The sequence below is a fragment of the Acomys minous genome, assembly GCF_964271855.1.
Source record: "Acomys minous genome assembly, chromosome: 2".
In the NCBI taxonomy this organism is placed as follows: domain Eukaryota; kingdom Metazoa; phylum Chordata; class Mammalia; order Rodentia; family Muridae; genus Acomys; species Acomys minous.
In genome coordinates, this window is record NC_140484.1 from 36057452 (window position 1) to 36078339 (window position 20888).

General features: G+C 43.7%; 1 protein-coding gene across 4 annotated transcripts in view; it reads right to left on the reverse strand.

Annotated features, from left to right (window-relative positions):
• Nucleotides 1–8299, reverse strand: part of APBA1 (amyloid beta precursor protein binding family A member 1) — a 221570-nt gene extending 213271 nt beyond the window's left edge. For 2 of the 4 annotated variants that reach the window (XM_084773775.1, XM_084773774.1), the window contains exon 1: nt 8148–8298. The gene's annotated coding sequence lies outside the window, so the exon portion shown is untranslated. Of the gene's footprint in view, nt 1–8124 lie in introns of all 4 variants that reach the window. The other 2 variants (XM_084773772.1, XM_084773773.1) reach the window with 2 other exon arrangements.
• Between the last annotated feature and the right edge of the window lie 12589 nt (nt 8300–20888).

The window sequence follows — 20888 nt, forward strand, 5'->3', positions numbered from 1 at the left end:
CCCGTTACTGCTGACATCAGTTTAGCATGTTGGCAAATAATGAAAAAATAGAAGCAGAACAGAGCAGAAAACTGTGCATCACATTTAGCAGAAGACTGATATTGTTGCACATGCTTGTTTCTGTGCTGTTTATGCGTGAGTGTACTCACACAAACGCACCTAATGGTGCCGTGGTAAGTTGTATTCTTGCTAAGAATGATGGTCCAAAGCAGGCAGCCATCTTTACAACCAAATGCCAATCACTACAGCACAGTCTAGTAGAGTCATCGTAGCCCATTACATAGGGAAGGTAGGTGGTAATTACTCTTGTTAAATGGCATTTCTTGAAGTGACAAAACTTCTCACTGCATTAAAATATGCTAAAACTTGGACTGGACTGGCATGCCTGCAATCCTAGCAACTAAGGGAGACTGAGGCAGGAGAGTGGCTAGTTCAAGGGCAGCTAGGGCAACATCATAAGATCCTGTCTGCAAAATAGTGCTACTATGTATAGAGAGAGGATATACTTAGGTATCCCTTGTCAAGTGTATGTCTTTAAATTATATGTAACTATTCATATATGTAATATACTATGTAATAAATAATATGTACATCTTAATAAATAAATGTTTCTATTAATAAATAATAAACTATTAATAAATAAAAAATCAATCAAGAGATGCAGAATCATCAAAAGTCAGGCACACAGATCCTTACATAATTTGGAAGAGGAACAATCGCTCCTTTACAAAGCAAACCAGTGTTATTTTTCACAGTAATTGTACACTAATGAGTACACCATAGAATGCAAGAGGAAGCTTCCAGAGAAACCTGGCAGGCAGAGTTGGCTTTGCCACAATCATATCCTGACAACTTCTCATGGTCACTTCACAGACCCCAACATGAAATGAAACCGCCATTCCAAAAGAGTGAAAAGCAAAAACAAACAAGCAAACAAACAGAAAACAAAAATTAAAGTTTAGGACAGAAAAAAAAATCTGCTTTATTTTTGAGTGCCTACAAAGCTTTCCCCGTTTTGAAGCGCATTGTCTTAGTTACTTTCTCCTGATTGTCAGAAACGCAAAAGCCTATTATTACCTGTGAGACAACAGGGATTAAAACTCAAGCAAGTCATTAATGCAGGGGTGACAGCAACTGACTTTAAAGACACAGGCCATGTCTACAGTGGATAAGCTGTAAGCCTGCAGGCTGCATGAAAAGCAACAGTGTTCCACGGGCTGCCTGACAACCACGGAGAGAGAAGAGCCTGAACAGTACAAGACAGAGGCTGCTTATGAAGGCCGTGTGATTGACGTGCCATAAATGACTGTGTCCAGGAGGAAAGGAGACCAAGAGCTAATGGGAATTGAAGTAGAAATTCCTGGGAGGAGCTGTGTGTAACTTCCTCTGTTGGATGTCCTGCTCTGGCCACAGGAAAGCATGGGTTGGGACATCATGATACTCCTGTCGGAAGAACTAAGAAATGAGCTCAGAGTGGTGGCATTTTGCAGAAAGTCAAGTGGTGCCGTATCCCAACAAGGAAGGAAATGGGATAATACAGTGCGACGCTGCCCTAGTTTGTTTTGGGATACTCAGATAAAACACTGACCAGACCAACTTCAGAGAGGAAAGGGTTTATTTGGCTTACACATTCATGTCACGGTCTGTCACTGAAGGAGGGCAGGGCAGGAACCTGGAGGCAAGAACAGAAGCAGAGGCCGTGAAGGAACACCACTTACTAGCTTGCTCTCCGTGGCTTGCCCAGCTTGCTTTCTTACACAGACCAGACACTTGCCCAGGGGTGACACTGCCCACAGTAGGCTGCGCCCTCTCTTATCAACCATTTTTGGAGAAATGCCACATAGATATGCCCACGGGCCAATCAGATGGTTCCCTATACCCAGGTGACTCTAGTTTATGTCACCTGCTAGTTTAGAGAGCACAGAAGTCAGAGGCTTATGAGAATAAATGATTCCATAATTCAGGAGAGTAGATGTACTATTTCCAAATTATTAATTTTACATAATCAACTTTAAACATATCCAAGTTAATTAACACGTTAGGTATAAGCAGACGCTTTCACTATCTACATATATTACTAGAAAGTATATATTCAAAAAGCCATGAAACCTTTTTCAAAACCTTCTTTTTTGGAAAATTTGGGGCCACCATATAATCAAGAGTGCTTTACACATGAGAACTGAGAATGGTGCGCACCTCCACTGCTGAGTGCTGTCAGTGGCTGGCTCGTGAGCAAATGGAATATGGGCAGCTGTTGCAGCAATTTAAATCCCTATACTAAAATTCCAATAATTGCTGTCAAACCAATATTTTTTTTTTCCGAGACGGGGTTTCTCTGTGTAGCCTTGGCTGTCCTGGACTCACTTTGTAGACCAGGCTGGCCTCGAACTCACAGGGATCCATCTGCCTCTGCCTCCCAAGTACTGGGATCATAGGCATGTGCTACTGCACCCCGCTACCAATTCTTAATCCATCAAAAAAATTTTTTTTTTCTTATGGTGTCTCTGTGCCATATGAAACAGAGCTCTGGGCCTCCTCAGGCCACTTCTGAGTCTATCTACAACTTTGATCGACTGTGCCCAACACACTGCTTGGCATTCCAGGTAGTTCATTCTGTCTGCTTCTCTGCTGCAGGCTTTTCTCAGTGCTTCTGAGCCGTGCTTGGGCTTATACCAGCAGCCTGGAAGTGCTGAGGGCTTACCTCTACAGGGGAAATGGTGGGAAAATGCCTCCGGGCTCCCCCAGCCTCTGATGAGTAATTGTAAGTTGTGGTGCACAGGTCAGCTGCTCAAAGCAGTGGCCTGCTTATTAGCTCATCTCTTATTGGCTTGCTTTTTTCTCTTTGTCGCGGGTTCTTCACTCTCAATTTGTATTTCTTGGTCTTGTCTTCCAAAGAAACTATCTGGATTCAAGTCTTTGCTCCAGGGTCTACATGCATAAACAAGCTCAGTGTCATATGGTGATGTGCTATCCTCCTTTGGAAAGCTGACTGCAGAAAGCAAACTAAGAAGAGTGTTACACCCTCATCTCTTAGACCTGGGTTGTGAAAGTCATTGGAAGTGTCTGATCTGATGGCTGACAATGGATACGTAAAGACCTCCTATTAATACAAAGAGTTGTCCGATGTGTTAGGGGGTCTAGCTATTCGAACAAAATGGAGTTCTAGCCGGGAGGACTTGAAGCGTGTATGTGTCCAGAGGGGAGATGAGACTACCACATTTAAAAGAGGATCCAGACCTCAGAAGGGGGCTGCTCTGGCAGACCAGCAGCTCATCGCTACCTACGGTCACTCCTCAGGCTTTCTAACTTTAGTATGTTTGGCTGAGAACACGTACCGTTTCAGAAGCCAGCATCGCCTCTCAGGTCAGTGCAATTTGGTACAAGGTAACAGCCTTGTGGGTGGCAGATTTAATACTGAAAGACAAAGCAGATGTCTCTGCGTGGCTGCTCCCTCAATCAAGCAGGACGCCTTATTTCCAGGTAAACCACAGAACCCAAAGGTATTTTTCCCTGATGTCCCTTCATCTTGCAAAGTGTGTTCCCACCTGCAGTCCTTCTCTCAAATGTTTCCGTGGCTCAAGCCCCTCTGGTTTTAAAACCTTTACAGTGCTCTCTGGTTACCCTATATGATACCATCCCCTCCGTCCTCCCACTGTATTGCCTCCCGTTTTATTCTCTTTCCCTCCCCCTTTCCTTCTTTTCCTGTGTTTGTGTATGTGGTATGTATGTATATATACATGTATACATGTTTGCATGTGCATGCATGAAGAGGCTCTAGATGGCTGCTGGGATGGTCCTCATGTACTTTTCTACCTTATTATTTTTGAGGCAAGCCCTCTTAATCAAGGTTGGTGATACGGCTCATGTCTGTGGATGCTCGGGGGACCCTGTCTGTCGCCACCGCAGACACCGGGCATTGATGTAGGCTCCGGCAATCCAGACTCTGGTCCTTCTGCTTGCACAGCAAGCACTTTCATGGCTGAGCCTTCTGCCCAGTCCCTCTCCCCACCATTCCATTCTTATCCATACGTGACATCCAATGCCACCTATTTATCTCCTTATAGTCTACTTCCGCTAAAAGCTTTGTTACGTTAGGGGCTCTTCCAACTCCCATGTCCCACTTCTCTCCTCGCAGCTAGCCTGGCCCAGAGAGGTCGTTTGATAAATATTTGTTAAAAGTACAAACAGACTTCATCATTAGAGCCTCAAATTATCATTAGCTACAGATAAAATTTCATAATCTCAAATGGAATCATCATACCCAAGGGTCTCAAGCATTCATTGTTATTTTGTGGAAAACACCGTCCTTGCTTTTCAAGATTAGTGCATGTAGCCAGTATGAATACACAAACAAGTTTATATTACCATAACCTTGTACAGGTTGCAGGATACAACTCACTGAATATCCGTTGTATAAATAAATTCTGAAATTTCAGATCTCAGAAGCTATATGTGATTTATTGGAAGAAATTAATTTATTCATGAATTCACGTGACAAAAATATATGGGGTGCTTATGATGGGCATGGTGCTGGGTAAGGTGTTTTATTTGCATTTTGAAAAGTCAACTTTGAGCCGGGCATTGGTGGCTCACGCCTTTAATCCCACCACTTGGGAAGCTGAAGCAGGTGGATCTCTGTGAATTCGAGGCCAGACTGCTCCACAAAGCAAGTCCAGGACAGCTAAGGCCACACAGAGAAACCCTGTCTCAAAAAACAAAACCCCCAAAAGCCAACTTTACACTTCACTGTATAAGCCATATCTTACTATAATATATAAGAAAAGTTTATCTTTTAAAAAGCCTTGTTTTTCTCTATCGTTTTATTACAAGTATTATTCATTGAACTCAAAAGTCCCCAAGAGAAAGTTCTCATGGGAAAGCCTTCAAATGGAGTTTTAGACAATTCAGGCAAATTAAAAGTAAGCATTCTTTCCATGGAGAATAAGGGACAGAAATCCCACTGAATTTAACAATATTGAGTGCTTAGTATTGCAAAAACTAAGTAGCTGTCAAAGCATAATTGACAACTTATTGATGATAATTTGACATAAGTAACAAAGCCTGCTGCTTCCTCCATAAATTTAAACACAGAGGCCCTCCTTGCTGAGCCATGGTCATTCACTCACGCCAACTTTCCACATTGCCACACGTGTTTGTTACTGTGCAGCTGGCCTCAACATGCCTGCATCTTTTCTAAGATATTGTAACCATATTCTTTTCCATCCATCTCAGAATTCATGTTTCCACCTCCAGAAAAAAAAAAAAATCCTGTTTCCATCTCCACCCAGTATGGCCCACCATCTTGAAAGCTTTTTCATCTTAGCTTCCCGCTTCCATCCCCCTTCCATCCCCCTTCCATCCCCCTTCCCCTTAATGGATTCACACCTAGGCTTATGAAGCAGGCTTCCTCCCCCCTGCTGTGCCGTTGCTTTGATGTATTGCCCTTTCCTTCAGCACCCAACTTATTAAAGTACAAGTCCGTTTTCCCTGCTTGTTGACCTCTCCATCTCTTCTTCCTTGTACCATAAAAGCCCAATTTCCCCCGTGGCACCATGGTTTATCCCTTTTGGCCCTGCAGGTCAGTTTTCAAATGTCTTTTACTTCCAACTCTACTGAAAGAACAAACTTTTAAAAAGAGGCTCATAATAGAAGGGGGAAAACAGCATTAAAAAGCATTAAAGCTACTTTAAGTGAAGAAAAGGCATTTGCACAAAACAAATGGCTTGCTGCAGGCTGCACAGAACGGCACAGCCATTTACCAAACCGAATTACACATCCGAGCTGTACCTTTAACCTCACCAGGCCAAACGTTAGAAAAGCAGGGCTTGGCATTTGAAATTTTTTCTCATTTACATGAGAAAGGAAACCAGAAATTCCCAAGTCATCGATTGTGCTGCCATGCAATTCTCTAATCAGGCTAATTGTTAGTAATTTCTAATAATCCTGAGCTTTTTTTTAAATAAGAAATTCATATATATGGTTTTACTTGCAAATACAGAGATGATAACTTTTTTCAAGTAAAGAAGCCAAAGCCTCTTAGATGATTTACATCCATCAGAAAGAGACATGGCGGAAGCAGTAAGAGAGTAAAGAACTAAGATTCAAAATTCATTTTTATAAATCCTCCTTTAAATCTTGGGTGAGATCCAACAACCTCACATTAATTCTTTAGAAGGCTTGACTTGAAGGACATGGGGAAATTTACTTTACTTTGACAGCTTCCCAAGCACCTGGTCCATATATCATGATTAATTTTTAAAAACAAATGAGAAGGAAAAAAATCATATATGGATAGGCTTAGTTTTATAATTTTCAATGTATCGATGGGATAATGCAATCTTTGTCCCCAAAACAAAAAATTTTAAATTAAAGAAAAAGAAAGAAATCTTTGGTATCAATATGTTGTTCATGTATTTGTATAGCCTTGAATTATGAGAGGCTTCTCAAAGAGACCCAGGGCAGCCCATTTGGGTTCTGCCAGCAGTTCAGAGGAATTTAAGGTAATTGTCACTAAAATATGTCCCAAGTAGGCTAATCCACTCATACGGTTTCAATAAAGTACTGAGCTATCAGCATAAAGGCGCATTCACTCTTATGGATACTGCAGGAGAAATACAGACTCCAGGGAACCAAGCTGCAGTGGACACTCAGAATATGCCATCTCAATTCCTCTGTCTACCCAACCCTATCTTTATTACGCAGAGAAATTTAAGCATCTATAGTCTCTGAGTGCTCTCTTCTGTCCTGGTTCCTAGACATCACTGGAGAGCCGGACATTTGCCAAATATCCTACGAGTGAGCTGCACTGGGGAGGAAAGGGGAGGACTTCACGACCGACTGGAGATCTTATCACCATGGGTCTCAGGAGATTCTCGGTTCCTAAATGGACCTTCTAACCATTGTGAAAGCTGGGAGAGTGGATGCTACCAGCAGAAATAAAGTAGACCACTTCCCATGGAAAAACACCCAACATTTCCTGGCATGGTCTCTTTCTTTCTTTCTTTTTCTTTTTTTCTTTTTTCTTTTTTAACCTCCCTCCAAATCTCTTTCGTTTTTTAACCCCCTCCCCCCACCTTCTTTAAACACCTCCAGAGTTTATTCTAAAAGATGAAACACAAAGACTACCCGTACTTCAGCCAGAAGGTTTTCAGTATTTAAATGTGGAAGAGAGTCTGGCGATAAAAGTTGTGGGAAGAGGAGAGGCAGGTGACCATTAAACAGCCTTCTCTTCGGGTTTGACAAGAGATAAACAATAGAAATTGCAGAGTCAGGCGGTCAGGAGAGGCTGGGAAGTGTCAGGGAAGCTCACTTCAGAACCAGGGACACCAATGGTCTCAAAAGATGTAATCATTAGCCTGCTTCCCTGCCATGCGCCTCAAGGCAAAAAGCTCACTTCCACATCCCAGCGTTCCGAGGTCAGGAAAAGGAGAAGTGGGGAAGCCTTACTTACACCCAGCCACCCAAGACAGAAGCAGAACAGAAACTGTTCTCAGACTTGCAGGGTCAAAATAATCAATTCTGTGCCACCGTGTTAGCTGGTGGCATCAAGTCAGGAAACGCAGATCGCTGGATGTGGGACGCAGTTTTTGGAGCGTGGATCCAATTGCACGCTACACACTGTTACACGGGATTTTACAAACCCGGCCTTACCCTATTGCCTGTCTCCACACTTCACACACCAAGTGCATCCTGCCCACCTCATGGTTTCCAACATCAGTCAGCCAGAGAAGAGGGATCCTAGCGGGGATTCCTGGAAATGTCATCCCCCTACACCTAGGATCTGCCACCTCCATCCCCTCTGCGCTCACACACACACACACACACACACACACACACACACACACACACACACACACACACACACACGCATGCTCCTGCCATGACTGTCATCAGGCCAGCTTCCAAAGCCGGGTATCTCAGCTCGCACCGGACGCCTGGCATCTCTCTGGAACACACCCTTCCCCCGCCTTGCTGACTCCAAGCATTGCCCTCTGGATGTCGCCTGCCATCCCTGTTCATCTGCACTATTGTTCCACGCAAGCACCCTTAGCTCTCGAGATCGCCCCTCCAGGAGGACCCAAGCTCTGTCCGGGGCGTCCGGGGCGTCAGGCGCCCGGCACTCACCCAGCCCGCCCTGGCGGTGGTACCTTGCCTGACAGCTGGGTCCGCGGGCCCACGGGAGCAGGCGGCGCTAGTGACAGCAACCTTGCCAAGCCTGGGAATAAAACTGCTCTCCAGCCGCTCCCTCCTGCAGCGCCACCATCTTCCCCCGCTGCCACCGGGACCGCAGCCGCCCGCGCCCCGCTCCGGCTCTAGCTCGGCAGCGGCTCGGGCCCCCTCCGTCCACGGCCCCACCCCCTGTTCGCCGCTCGCCGCCCGCTCGCCCTCGTGACGCGCGCCCGGGCCGGGCGGCTGCGACTGACGGCGAGGGGAGCGCGCGCACGCCGCGTGCAGCAGCGCCCCTGCCTCCCACGCCCACCCGCGTGTGCGCGCGGCGCGGGACCGACACGGCGGCGCAGGAGTCCCGCTCTGGCGCGCGTGAGCGTGAGAGGTGTCCGCACCCGTCGTCGTGGACCTGCACGAGTCCCTGCCTCTCGTGGCCAGGAGCCCGGAGTGGACGACGTGGCTGCCTCCCGCGGGGACCCAAGGGGATCTCCACCGTCCTCAGTCTCAGGTCCCTAATGCACATCCCGGGCCTGACCTCTGAGTAGAGGGTCTGACCACACTTAGGGCACAGAACCAAGCAGCCGCGTGGACGGCTGCGCGTGTCCTTTTGCTAGTGACTCTCAGCTTTCCCGCTTCCAGGGCCTGAAACCCCGCGGCGCCGCGGTAAAGGATTCGGGATAGCAACGCGGCGCTGCACTCTGCATGTGGCCGCTAGGGGGCCCACGCGCGGGCTCGAGCGGAACAAGCTGGGTCCCTGGCCGCCCACCGGGGGCGCTGTCCAGTCCCGCCCCACCCAGAAAGCGTCTAAAAGGCGGGGTCGGGAAATGGTCCGCTTGGCTTCACCGTGCTGGTTGCGGTTGCTAGGAGCTTAAAAGAGTCTTCCAGCCTGGAACAGGCAATCCGCCTGGTACACGACTCGGATCTCGGGAGGATGAGGACCCTTTACATTAGGGACCAGGTGGCAGGTGCTGTGCCTTAATGAAAAGCTGCTCTGTCCCCGGGGGGTCTGGGTTCAGGCGCCAGCCCCACCCGTAATAGGCGATGTGATAGCTACATCCTTTTCCCTCTTTGTGCCAGAGTTCTCAATTTAAAAATTAAGTGTCATATTCCTCTGAAACCTTATAATTTTCAAGTTCTCTCTTTCTACACATATTCTCATCTAGTGAAATGAAGATAAGCCTTGCTTATTCGACCTCAGGAGAGATGAATCTATCACTACACAGACTTTCCATATTAAGCACAGTACCTCCAGAAATATCTTCGGGTGTAGCCTGAAGCATTCTAAAATTCTCGTTTAGCTTTAAAATTCATATAAATTTTTGCATTCTACTCCATAATGAATTTCTTCGCTTTGACGAAGAAAACTATAACTTCTCCTGACCCCAAATATATTTTAATAAAACTTACAACATATACTAGAAGAATGTACCATTGTTGCTTGTCCTATGACGTTCATTATCTATTGTCAGTCAAGATGTTGTCACGGGTGAAAGCTAGGTAGGGTCCTTGTCCCTCCAGAATTCATAGCACCCTGGAGAAAATGTTACACAACCAAGAGCAACTGTGGGCTTTCCAACTTGGAAGGTGCAGAGGGATCTGATGATGCCTGGGTTGCCTGAGGAAAAGGCCTTTCCAAGAGACCAGCTGGAAGGAAGGAAAGGTGTGAAGGTCCCATAATCAGGACTGAAGCACAGGATGCCTCAGGCAGGCAGCAGCCACAACTTTGACTTCTTGAGGAAAAGAAAAGAAGAAGAGGAAGAAGGAGGAGAAGGAAGAAGAAGGAGGAAGAGGAAAAGGAAGGAGGAGGAGGAGAAGAAGAAGATGATGATGATAAAGCTCCTCTGCTGTGGCAGTTCATCTCTCAACCTGATGAGACATTTTAGAGATTCTCTCAGACGAAATTTCTAGATTGATTTGATTGAGCAGGAAGACCCACCCTAAAACGGGCGGACCGTTTTTCACAGACTGACTCTAGCCTGGCTATAAACAAGAAATTAAATAGAGCTCAGCATCCAGGTCCTCACTTTGCTTCCTGACAGTGACACTGATGCTGTGACCAGCTACCACAGCGTGCTGCATGCCTGCTCCACTGTGATGGAGCCTTCTCTCCCTTAGTTGCTTTTGTCAGGCGTCTGGTCCCTGCAATTTCAAGAAAAGTAACTACTACAGATGCACCAGCTCCCAGTCCACCAAGTGACTTGAAAGACTGGGACCTGATAGGCTGGTTAGTCAATGCCATTGGCCTTTTGGGTATTAGTTTAAAATCCGCCATCTTCTGGCAGCAGCAAGAACAAATCCTAGATCCACAAGATGAGGAGAATAAGCAGAAGGGGGAAAAAAAAACCCCACCAACTTCCCTGTGCACTTGTCATAGGGGAAGCCAGACACTGGAGCTTCTAGCCCTTATCACCTTGCTGGGGCAAAAATACCTGACAAGGAACAGTTTAGGGAAGGAAGAACTTAAGTTGACTCACATTTGCGATGACATAGTTTTGTCCTTGCAGTGAAGGAATGGCTGCTCTGGAAAAGGATCACATCCAAGGACCTTCTGGGTCTATGTGGTCTGGCTGGACTGGAGACACACTCTGGATTACAGTATGACCTGGGCGGAGTACAGACATGCCCTTAGTATATACCGTGAATCCCAAACAATGAAGGTAAGGTTAGTTTATAGGAGAAAGCAGCCATGCTTGAAAGTGACATCTAATTGAGAGAAAGATTTGACAGTAGAGTCAGAGATAGGATACACCTAACTTTCAGGAGAATAGGACAGGAAACAGAGGCTGCTTAAGAGCAGCACAGGGAGAGAGAAGAGATTGTTTTTTTTTTTTAACCAAGAGTTTTTTTTTTTTACTGGGACAGCTTTACAAAGTCAGGATGCAGAGAGAACAAACTAGTCATAGGTGAAGACAGAATGATCCAGAGAATGAGAAGGAGCCAGAAGATTAAAACATATTGGTAGAATTAGTTTGAGACTAGGCAGAGAAATTCGGTCAGAATCCAAGAGAAACCAGTTCGAATCAGTCAGCTCAGAGAAGAGTTTGTACCAGAACAGCTGAGTTGACCCAGCCAGCGAGAAAGAGCTAGAAAGGCTTGGGAATGGCTCTTATCTCATCTTCTCATCTGAGGCAATAAAAACAACATTTATACTCTTCGTTCTTTTGAACTTTATTTCCGAAATAAAGTACCTGGATATTATGCCCATCTTGTTGGAGTATCATAAAATATTGATATATGTAATTCATCTTACAAACCAGGGAAAACTTTACTAGAAGAAGATACGGCTTTGTGTTTGCTATAAAACATAACAGTGCAGTCGGGGGCACATTTCCTCCAAAATAAGGAGCTATGAAATTAAGTGCTTGGTGATTTAATGCTTTTGTCAGTACATGTCTGCTTCAGATGTGGATCTTTTTGTCATCGTATAAAATGCACCAAAGGGGCTGGGGAATAAGACTCGGCTAGCAAAGTATTTGCTGCACAGGCAGGAGGGTCTGGGTTCCCATGCATAGCATCTACATAAAAGCTAAGTACAATAGTACAACAGCAGGCATCTGTGATCTTGGGCTGGCAAAGGAGAGCTAGGCAGATCCCTTGAGCTCACTGGCCTGTAGGCCCAGCCCAGTCAACGACCTCAGGACTCACTGAGAGACCTAGTTGCAAAAAATAAAGTGAGAAACGATAAGAGGGACACTGGACATTGATCTTCACCTGTGTGTAACCATAACTGCCTGCACGCCTGCACAGAGCCAAGCGAACATATTTACAGAAGCAAACGCTACTAAACACCGGTAGCAGAAAGAAATGTGTCCAGGATAAAAATATTTAAAACTCAGAGAATTTTGGGGCTGTAGAGATGGCTCAGTGGTTAAGAGCCCATCTACTGGTTACTCTTCCAGAAGTCCTGAGTTCAATTCCCAGCAACCACATGGTGGCTCATAACCATGTAAGGAGCCTATAATGAGATCTGGTGCCCTCTTCTGGTAAGCAGGCAGAACACTATATACAAATAAATTTAAAATGTATGAAAGGGGGGAAAAAAGACTTTAGAGAAGCTTAATAGCCATTAATTCCTCTTTTAATAGTTTGCAGAGAAACAAAGAAAAAATAGGCTACCATTGATCATTTTTGACAGAATACCTTATTGGTGCTGTTTCTGGGGCAACACCAAGATACTAATGCATGACTTAAAATCACTGCTCTAGTCCCACTATGTCTTTGTGTGTGATACTTTGTCCCAAGTACCATGGTGTCACAGCTCAAAATAGTTTCTAAGCCCTGAAAAACAGTGGTAACTCAATGTTGGTAATGTCCCTTGCTGGCTCCTGTTCCAAACATCTGGCATGCTGTAGAATGTGATCACATATTGAGGCTGATGGATTCATTAAATGTCTAATTATCTAATTAGGTCATTCAGAGTGGCTAAGATTATTTTGTTTTAAAAAAATAATTGTTTATTTTTATTAAGGTTTAATGGTTTCTGAGTGTGGGGGGGTGGAGGACAGGGGCATTTATTGACTTAAAAGTAAGGGACTGAGATAAAGCTTTAATAGAAAATAGTATACAGGCAATTTTTTCACTTTCATCTCCTCTGCAAGCCAAGGGAGATCATGTTATCTCTCTCCTGTCTCACTGGGTGTCTGTCTCCATCTGTTTCTATCTCTGTCTGTCTCTCTCCCTCTTTCATTGTGATGGTTAACATTGGTTGTCAACATCGTTGGATCTAGAATCACCATGGAGACAAGCCTGCAAACACACCTGTGAGGGATTGTCTAGCATCTCAGCCTCTGGGCATGCCTGTAAGGGATTCTCTTCATTAGGGTAATGGAAGTGAGAGGATTGCTCCATTCCAGGCCTGGGATCTGGAGCCCATCTTCTCTGTCTCCTGGCTGTGGGTGGGAGCTGAGCGCCAGTGTCCATCTCCTGGGCCTCCTGGCCGTGGGTGGGAGCTGGGCGCCAGTGTCCATCTCCTGGGGGAGCTGAGCACCAGTGTCCATCTCTTCTGTCTCCTGGCTGTGTGTGGGAGCCGAGCATCACTGCCTATCTCAGTGCCTCCTAGCCATGGGTGCGATGAGACCAGCTGCCCCATGCTTCTGCTCCCCGACTTCTCTAGAACTGTGAGCCCAAACAAACCCTCCCTTAAGTCGATTTGTTGGGTATTTTATCACAGTGACAGGAAAAGTAACATATTTACTTATTCATCTTTCTCTGAGTCGCGCCCCCCCCCCCCCCCGACTCATGCTTGTAGAGGATCACCAGGATAAACAATAGCAGTGTAATTACCAGTCGTCACGATGTTCATGTTTCCAATAGACTGCCCTGTGAAAAAGACAGCAAACCAATAGATCTCCAGTCTGCAAATGTCACTCATCTCCTACCACATGCCAGCCACTGTGGTAGGAATCTGAGGCCCAAGAGGCCGAGTTCTGTCTCCAAGGATGTTTCTGTCTTGAGGAAGTCAGGCAAACCTGACCCAGGCCATTTTACAAATATATACTAGCTGTGATAAAAGCTACTCACAGGAGATAGGGCCAAATATGGTGTTTTGGTTGTAGATGTCATTTGTTTGCTTTGCTAAATGCAGGCATTTAGGACATGAAAGTAATTCTGTTTTTTAGAAATCAAATGTCTAGTAATGTGACTTGCTGTAGAGTTAGTTTTCTTCCTTAAAAGGAATTTTATTAAAAATATTTTTGCCGGGCATGGTGGTGCATGCCTTTAGTCCCAGCACTTGGAAGGCAGAGGCAGGTGGATCTCTGTGAGTTCGAGGTCAACTTTGTCTTCAAAGCAAGTCCAGAACAGCCAGGGCTAGAACAGAGAAACCCTGTCTCAAAAAACCAAAAACCAAAACCCAACAACAACAATAAATTTTTGAAAAGAAAGCATCATCAGTTAGATTTGATGTTTTCCTCTTAACCAGAGGCATGAAGGTTTCTTTTAGGTGAGCTGTACGTTTGGAAATACTGTGACTACATGACATACATGTCAGCTTCAGGAAAGAGGTAAGCATTCAGATCACCTTCTGAATGCATGGAACCTCTGAAAAGAACCTGCAACTCTCCCATTTCTTATAAAATAGAAAACTGACTTTGAAAAAAGCACATTACTCACCATAAACTGTTAACACACACACACACACACACACACACATACATATATACACAACATACTCACACGCACAAATACATAATACATATATACTTTACATACACACAATACACTCATACATATACACAATATATACATATCACACATACATACAACACACATATATACAATATGTACAATACACTTATACACACATGTGCACACATCTAACACATACACACATATACACAACACACTAACATGCACACATACATACAATGCACTCATACACACCACACATAACACACACATATACATAATGCATATATACCATGCATACATACAACACACTCATACATACACATATACAAAATATACACATACATTACATATACACCACACACATATACACAATACACACAACACACTCATATGCATACATACACACACAATGAACTCATATACAACACACATAACACATGTATATAATGCATACATATGCACACATACACTTACATACACACATGTACATATACATACATACTCATAACAATCATACACGCATAGACATACAACACATAGGGACACACAGTTTCTACTTTTATTCCTCAGAATTTATCTCCCTTCTACCTGCTACCCCAAACTCATATCTTCTTATTAAATCTGTCCATGGAGATGCTTCCAGTTAGTTCTGCTTTGCTATGGATTGAATTTCCAAAGCACATTTTCATTTCAGGCCCCATACAGCTGAGCACTGCAAGTCAAATAGGCGGGAGGTGCAGGAGCCAAGACAGAACCAAGAAACCTTTCGGGTGCTGACAGAGCTCAGCCAGTCGTAGCAAGGTCTTGTGGGTTAAGGAACTGCATGTTGTGGGAGCAGCTTTCTACCTGTCCTTGTCACCTGGGAACTATTCTCATCCTCGTGGTGCTGTGAGCCGATCAAGGAAACAGAATCGACAAGAGCCCCACTGAGCTGTGTAGCACGAACCTCAAACCTGCACAGCAGTGAGGCTCCCTGGACAGGAAAGGCTGTGTTGTTAGCATGTTTCTCACAGAGCAGTAAGTGTGCATCTTAATTTGTTTGTCTGTTTGTTTGTTCAAGCTGATGACCCAAGTTAGATGCCTGGAAACCAAGTGGGGGGAGAGAATGGAGCCTGAAAGTCTTCTCATCTCTACATGCATGACATGGCATGTGCATGTCACACAAACCACACACACACACACACACACACACACACACACACACACACACACACACCACTAATAAAAATATGAAAATGTTAAAACCATGTGGATCCCGGACATTAGTTGCCAGGTGGGCATGGGCAGAATGAGTTACATAGAAATACACAGAATGGGGTCTTTATAGGCACAAAATGGGACCCATCCGCAGCCCTTAGACCACGAGAAACAGTCATTTCTTTCCTCCATGCTGAAGTGAGTGACAGCACATGGTAGTCTTCCACGAATGCAATACAGCAGGAAGTGGACTGCAGCAAGTGTGCACATTAGTTGCTCTGTGGCGACTGTAGCTGCTCAGCATGTTCTCTTAAGCTGAAACACTGTTTTCTGTGTTGAATGTTTCCCTTGTAAATCTATACACTGCCTGGAAAATGAGATTCTTGCTCACTTCTACATGCGAATTGAAACATGCGTTTGTACTCACAGCACCTTTGAAAAGTTCCATAGTTTAGACTGATTTGGCCAACCTGAATTATATTTATGTACACACACACACACACACACACACACACACACACACACACACACACGAGGTCACTGTTCTGGTCACTTCTTATGGTGAAGTCACTGATCAAAAACATTAAATCAGGGCCAGGCCTTTAATCCCAGCACTCGGGAGGCAGAGGCAGGTGGATTGCTGTGAGTTCAAGGCAGCCCGGTCTACAAAGTGAGCCCAGGGCAACCAAGGCTACAGTAGAAACCCTGTCTCAAAAAACCAAACCAAACCAAACCAAACTAAACCAAAAAACACTGAATCAGAAACATCATTAATTAAAAAATAAACAAAATAGGGGAAAGAATGGTAGATAATGCTCACACAGGCTTGGGAAGGACACTGAACTATTAGCTATGGTAAGAAATCTTCAAGGAGCAAGGATTCCTTTAAAAAAACAAAAAAGTAGTGAGGGCCTTTTCATGTGATACAGAGATGGTTAACTCCAGGACAGCAGCAATTTGTTTCTCTAAAAGAAGGGTTCAGTCAGAGACAGAGACAGAGACGGAGACGGAGACGGAGACGGAGACGGACACGGACACGGACACAGACACAAACACAGAGGGCAGGCTTAGGGGTTTAGAGAACTTAACTGCTCTTGCAGAGGACCTGGCTTTTGTTCCCAGCACCTACATGGCAAAACTGATCTTGTTAACTGCAGTGCCAGAGGATCCAACACTTTGTTCTGGTCTTCTCGGCCTCCTTCAGATACACACGATGTACATAAGTGCTCATGCCCATGTGAACACACACATATACACAAATTTGAAATGGCCACCATCTAGTTCCAGAGCAGAGGTAAATGGATTCCAGAAACAACAGGCATATAGTTGAATATAGCCCACCATATGTACATATATGGCACTTTAACAGTAGGAAGTAAGTGCGTTACTGACTTTGTGGCGATCGGCCTGCTAGTCAGCCATTGTTAAAAGGCTCTGTCTTAACCCTTACAACAAAGTAAGGTCAAGGAGCTTCAAAAGGAGAAAACACAAGCCAGATGTGGTGACCTAAGAGTGTAGTCTTAGCACTACGGAGACAAGGCAAGAGGACAGTGAAGCTGAGGCCAGGTGAGGTGATATAACAACACTGTTTCCAAAATCAAACCATACAAAGGTAAAATAATGAAACATAGACTCTCACTAAAAAGGGAGAATATTATTTATAATTTTCTAATGGAAAAAATCCTTCCTTTGCATAACAAAAATCTAGACTTAGAAAATATTTAAACTACATTAAGATTAAAGAATTTTTCCGTCAAAATGAAAACAAAAAGTCAAAAGATCTTAGAAAAATATGCATATTCAATAACAGATGGTTATATACTTTCCCAAAGAAAGCTCAGTAAACAAGAAAAACAAATAGAAATATAGACACTAGAGGAGGACCATGGCAACTCTGTTTTTTTTTTTTTTCCTAGAAGGATGACAATCATCCAGCAAGCTGAGGAAAAGATGCCCCAAATACCAAAGAAAACACTGCTGTGTTCTAAATTGGCCCAAACAAAACAAAACTTAGTGCCGCACATTTCTGAGGCTATAAGGAGCCAGGCATCCTCCCTACGAAGTAGTTGTCAGGATAGACAACACATAAGCCTGCTTAACAACACCCTAATTCCAGCCCCAGGAAAGTATGCAAAGGTGCGTAAGAGGAGCACACTTATGTAAAATCTTCAAACATTTTACATTTGTTACGCAAGTACTCAAGGCCACAAGCAATATTCCATATAGTATTGCGGGCAAGGAGGAATTGGTGACACAGATGACTATCAGTAGAAAATTGGTTAAACAAACTCTAACGTATAGAAGAAAACTATCAATAATTAACACAGATGTATTCTTACAATAAAAAGTGACTACAATATACAGTTAATTTAAACCTCAAGTTAAAGCCAAATATTTAAATTAATTATCATTATTGTTTATTGCTTTTTAAAATGATTATTGTGTATATACACTCATGCATGTGTACATCCATACATGTGAAGGGGAGAGAACAACTTTGGGTGTTGTTCCTCAAACAGGGTCACACTTTCTTTTTTCTCTTTGAAATGTGTTTTCTTACTGGCATGAAACTTGCCAAATAGGCGAGGGTGGGTGTCCAATGAGCCCCAGGGATCTGCTGGTCCCAGTGTCACCAGCACTGGGGTTAAATGTGTGCGCCAACACCAGTAGCCTTATTCACACGGGTTTTTAGTGCTCAAACTCAGGTACCCATACTTTGAAGACAAGCCCTTTACTCACTGAGCAATTTCCCCAGCTTTGATCTCAACGCTATTTTTAAAATGTTATGCATGCAAAAAAAAAAATGGAGTCATATACCCAGCTAACACAGTAGTAATCACTTTCTCCATTATATAGTTAGAGCATTTGAAACTTTTATAATAAGTATTAATTATTCTTACACGGAGACAGTCATTGAAAAAGAAAACAAAAAAAAATCAGCATGAAGAAATTGTAGTGATTCATGGTTTTATTTAAAGATTGCCTTTTCTTCCTCAACCAAAGACTGGATTCCATTGTGTGATATGCTACATTTTCATTATCCATCCATCAGTTGATAGACATTTAGGCTGTTTCCATTTCCGTGCTATTGTGAGCATGGATGAACAAGCACCTCTGATGTAGGATATGGACTCCTTGGGTGCAGCCCCAGAGGGACGTGGTTGGATCATCATCTTTCTCTCCCTGTTCTGGGAACCTTCACACAGATTTTGACAGTGGCTGCACCAGTTCAAGATCCCACCATCAGCGAATAAATGTTCTCTCTCCATATCCATGACAACATTTGTTGTCTTTTTAAAAATTCTTAGCCATCCTGGCTGGAGTAGTAAAACATCTAAAGTAGTTTTGATTTGTGGTTTTCTGATGCCGATGGAGGTTAAAACCAATTTTAAGCCAGTTTGTTGTTGTTGTTGTTGTTGTTTGTGTATTCTAGACATCATGTCTCTTTTCTGTGGTAGAATGTTTATCCCATTCTGTAGGTGGCCTTTTCACTCAAATGGTAAGAGTCTTTTGCTGTACAGGAGCTTTTTAGTTCAATGAGGTCTCTCTTTACTATCAATGGCCATAGTGCCTTTACTACTGGGGTCTTGCTCAGGAAGTTCTCCCCTGTGCCTACAATTTAAAGCATATCCTACTTTGGTTCTCTGGATTCCGGCTTTCAGGCCTTCCATTGAGGTCCTTTGACCCATACGGAGTTCTTTTCTACAGGGAGAGAGATAAAGTGCTGGTTTCATTCTTCTACATGGAGCCGCCCAGTTTGACCAGCATAATTCACTGCAGACAAATTATGTCTTTTCTCCAATGTGTGTTTTTAGTCTCTTTGTCAAAAAACTGATGAGTGTAGGGATCCAGGCATGTGTGTGTGTGTGTGTTTGTGTGTGTGTGTGTGTGTGTGTGTGTGGTGTGTGTGCCCCTCAGTTCTATTCCATTGGTTACTGTGTTTGTTAGAGCCATGCTGTTTTTATTACTATAACTTGAAATTGGGGATGGTAATACCTTTGGCAGTGTTTTTATTATTCAGAGTTTTTTTTTTTCTTGCTGTCTTGGTTTTTTGTGTTTACATATGAATTTTAAGATTACTTTTTCAATTCCTGGTAATAGTTATGTTGGGATTTTGATGGACATTGCATGGAATCTATAGATGGTTTTTGGTAGGATAGATGTTTTCACAATGTCAATCCTATCAATTTATGATCATGGCATCTTCCGGTGTTCTGATATCTCCCTCGGTTTCTTTGTACAGTGTATTTCTTTGTGCAGTGTATTGTGCAAGTTTGTTTTTCAGGACAGGGTTTCTCTGTGTAGCTTTGGCTATCCTGGACTAGCTTTCTAGACTATGCTGGCCTCAAACTCACAGTGATCTGCCCGTCTCTGCCTCCCTGACTGCTGGGATTAAAAGCTTGCGCCACCACCATGCCGGGCTCATTGTGCAAGGTTTTATTACCTTAGTGTGATGGAACCCACGATATATATTTCGAGGCTACTATGAATGCGCTCCCTGCCCTGGTTTCTTTCCTCGTGTGTTTGTTGGCAGTGTGTAGGAAGGCTACTGAGTTTTGTGTGTTTTGTATCCTGCTACTTTGCTGAATGTGTTTGTCACGTGTAGCTGTTCACTGGGTGAGTCTTTAGGGTCTTTTGTGTGTACAGTCATTTTACCTGGATACACTTTGACTTCTTCCTTTCGTATTTGTATCTCCTTTGATAGTGTCTCTTGTCTTACTGTTCCAGCTAAGAGTTCAAGTACAGTATTAACCTGGGGTTGAGAGAGTGGGGATCCTTGCCATGTGTCTGATTCAAGTGTTCTTTTCTGGTCCTGTGTGTTAGGTGTTCTGTAAGCCTCTGGGGCTTGGATCCCATCTCTTGCTCTAGGTTTGGGAAATGTTTCTTCTATGATTTCATTGAAAAAAAAATTATGTATGCCTTTGCTATGGTGTTCTTTATGCTCAGAACTCAAAGGTTCCATATTTTCATGGTGTCCCAAAGCTCTCTCAGGTTTGCATACATTATTTTACATTTCTCATTGAGCTTTAATCACAGGGCAATTGTGTTTTGCCTTCTAGCCCTGACCCTGCAGTTTCTGTTGGTGAGGCTTGTCACTGAGGTTCTTAATTTGCCTTACTTAGCTTATCATTTCATTTCAGTTTGGCTTTTCCTCGGCATTTCTCTTGAACTCATTCTTCCAAATTGACATTTTATATCCATTGACAAACGTCTCCCTTATTATCAGCTGCATGGCCTACAAATATTTTCTGTCTTAATTCCCTCAGATAAAAATATCTCAGATTGGGCAATTTATAAATAATACTAATATACTATTCATAATTTTGGAGACACCGACAGATTCTGTGGAAAAGGGTGACTTTCTGCTTCAAAGAGGGCACCTTTTTTCTGTGTTC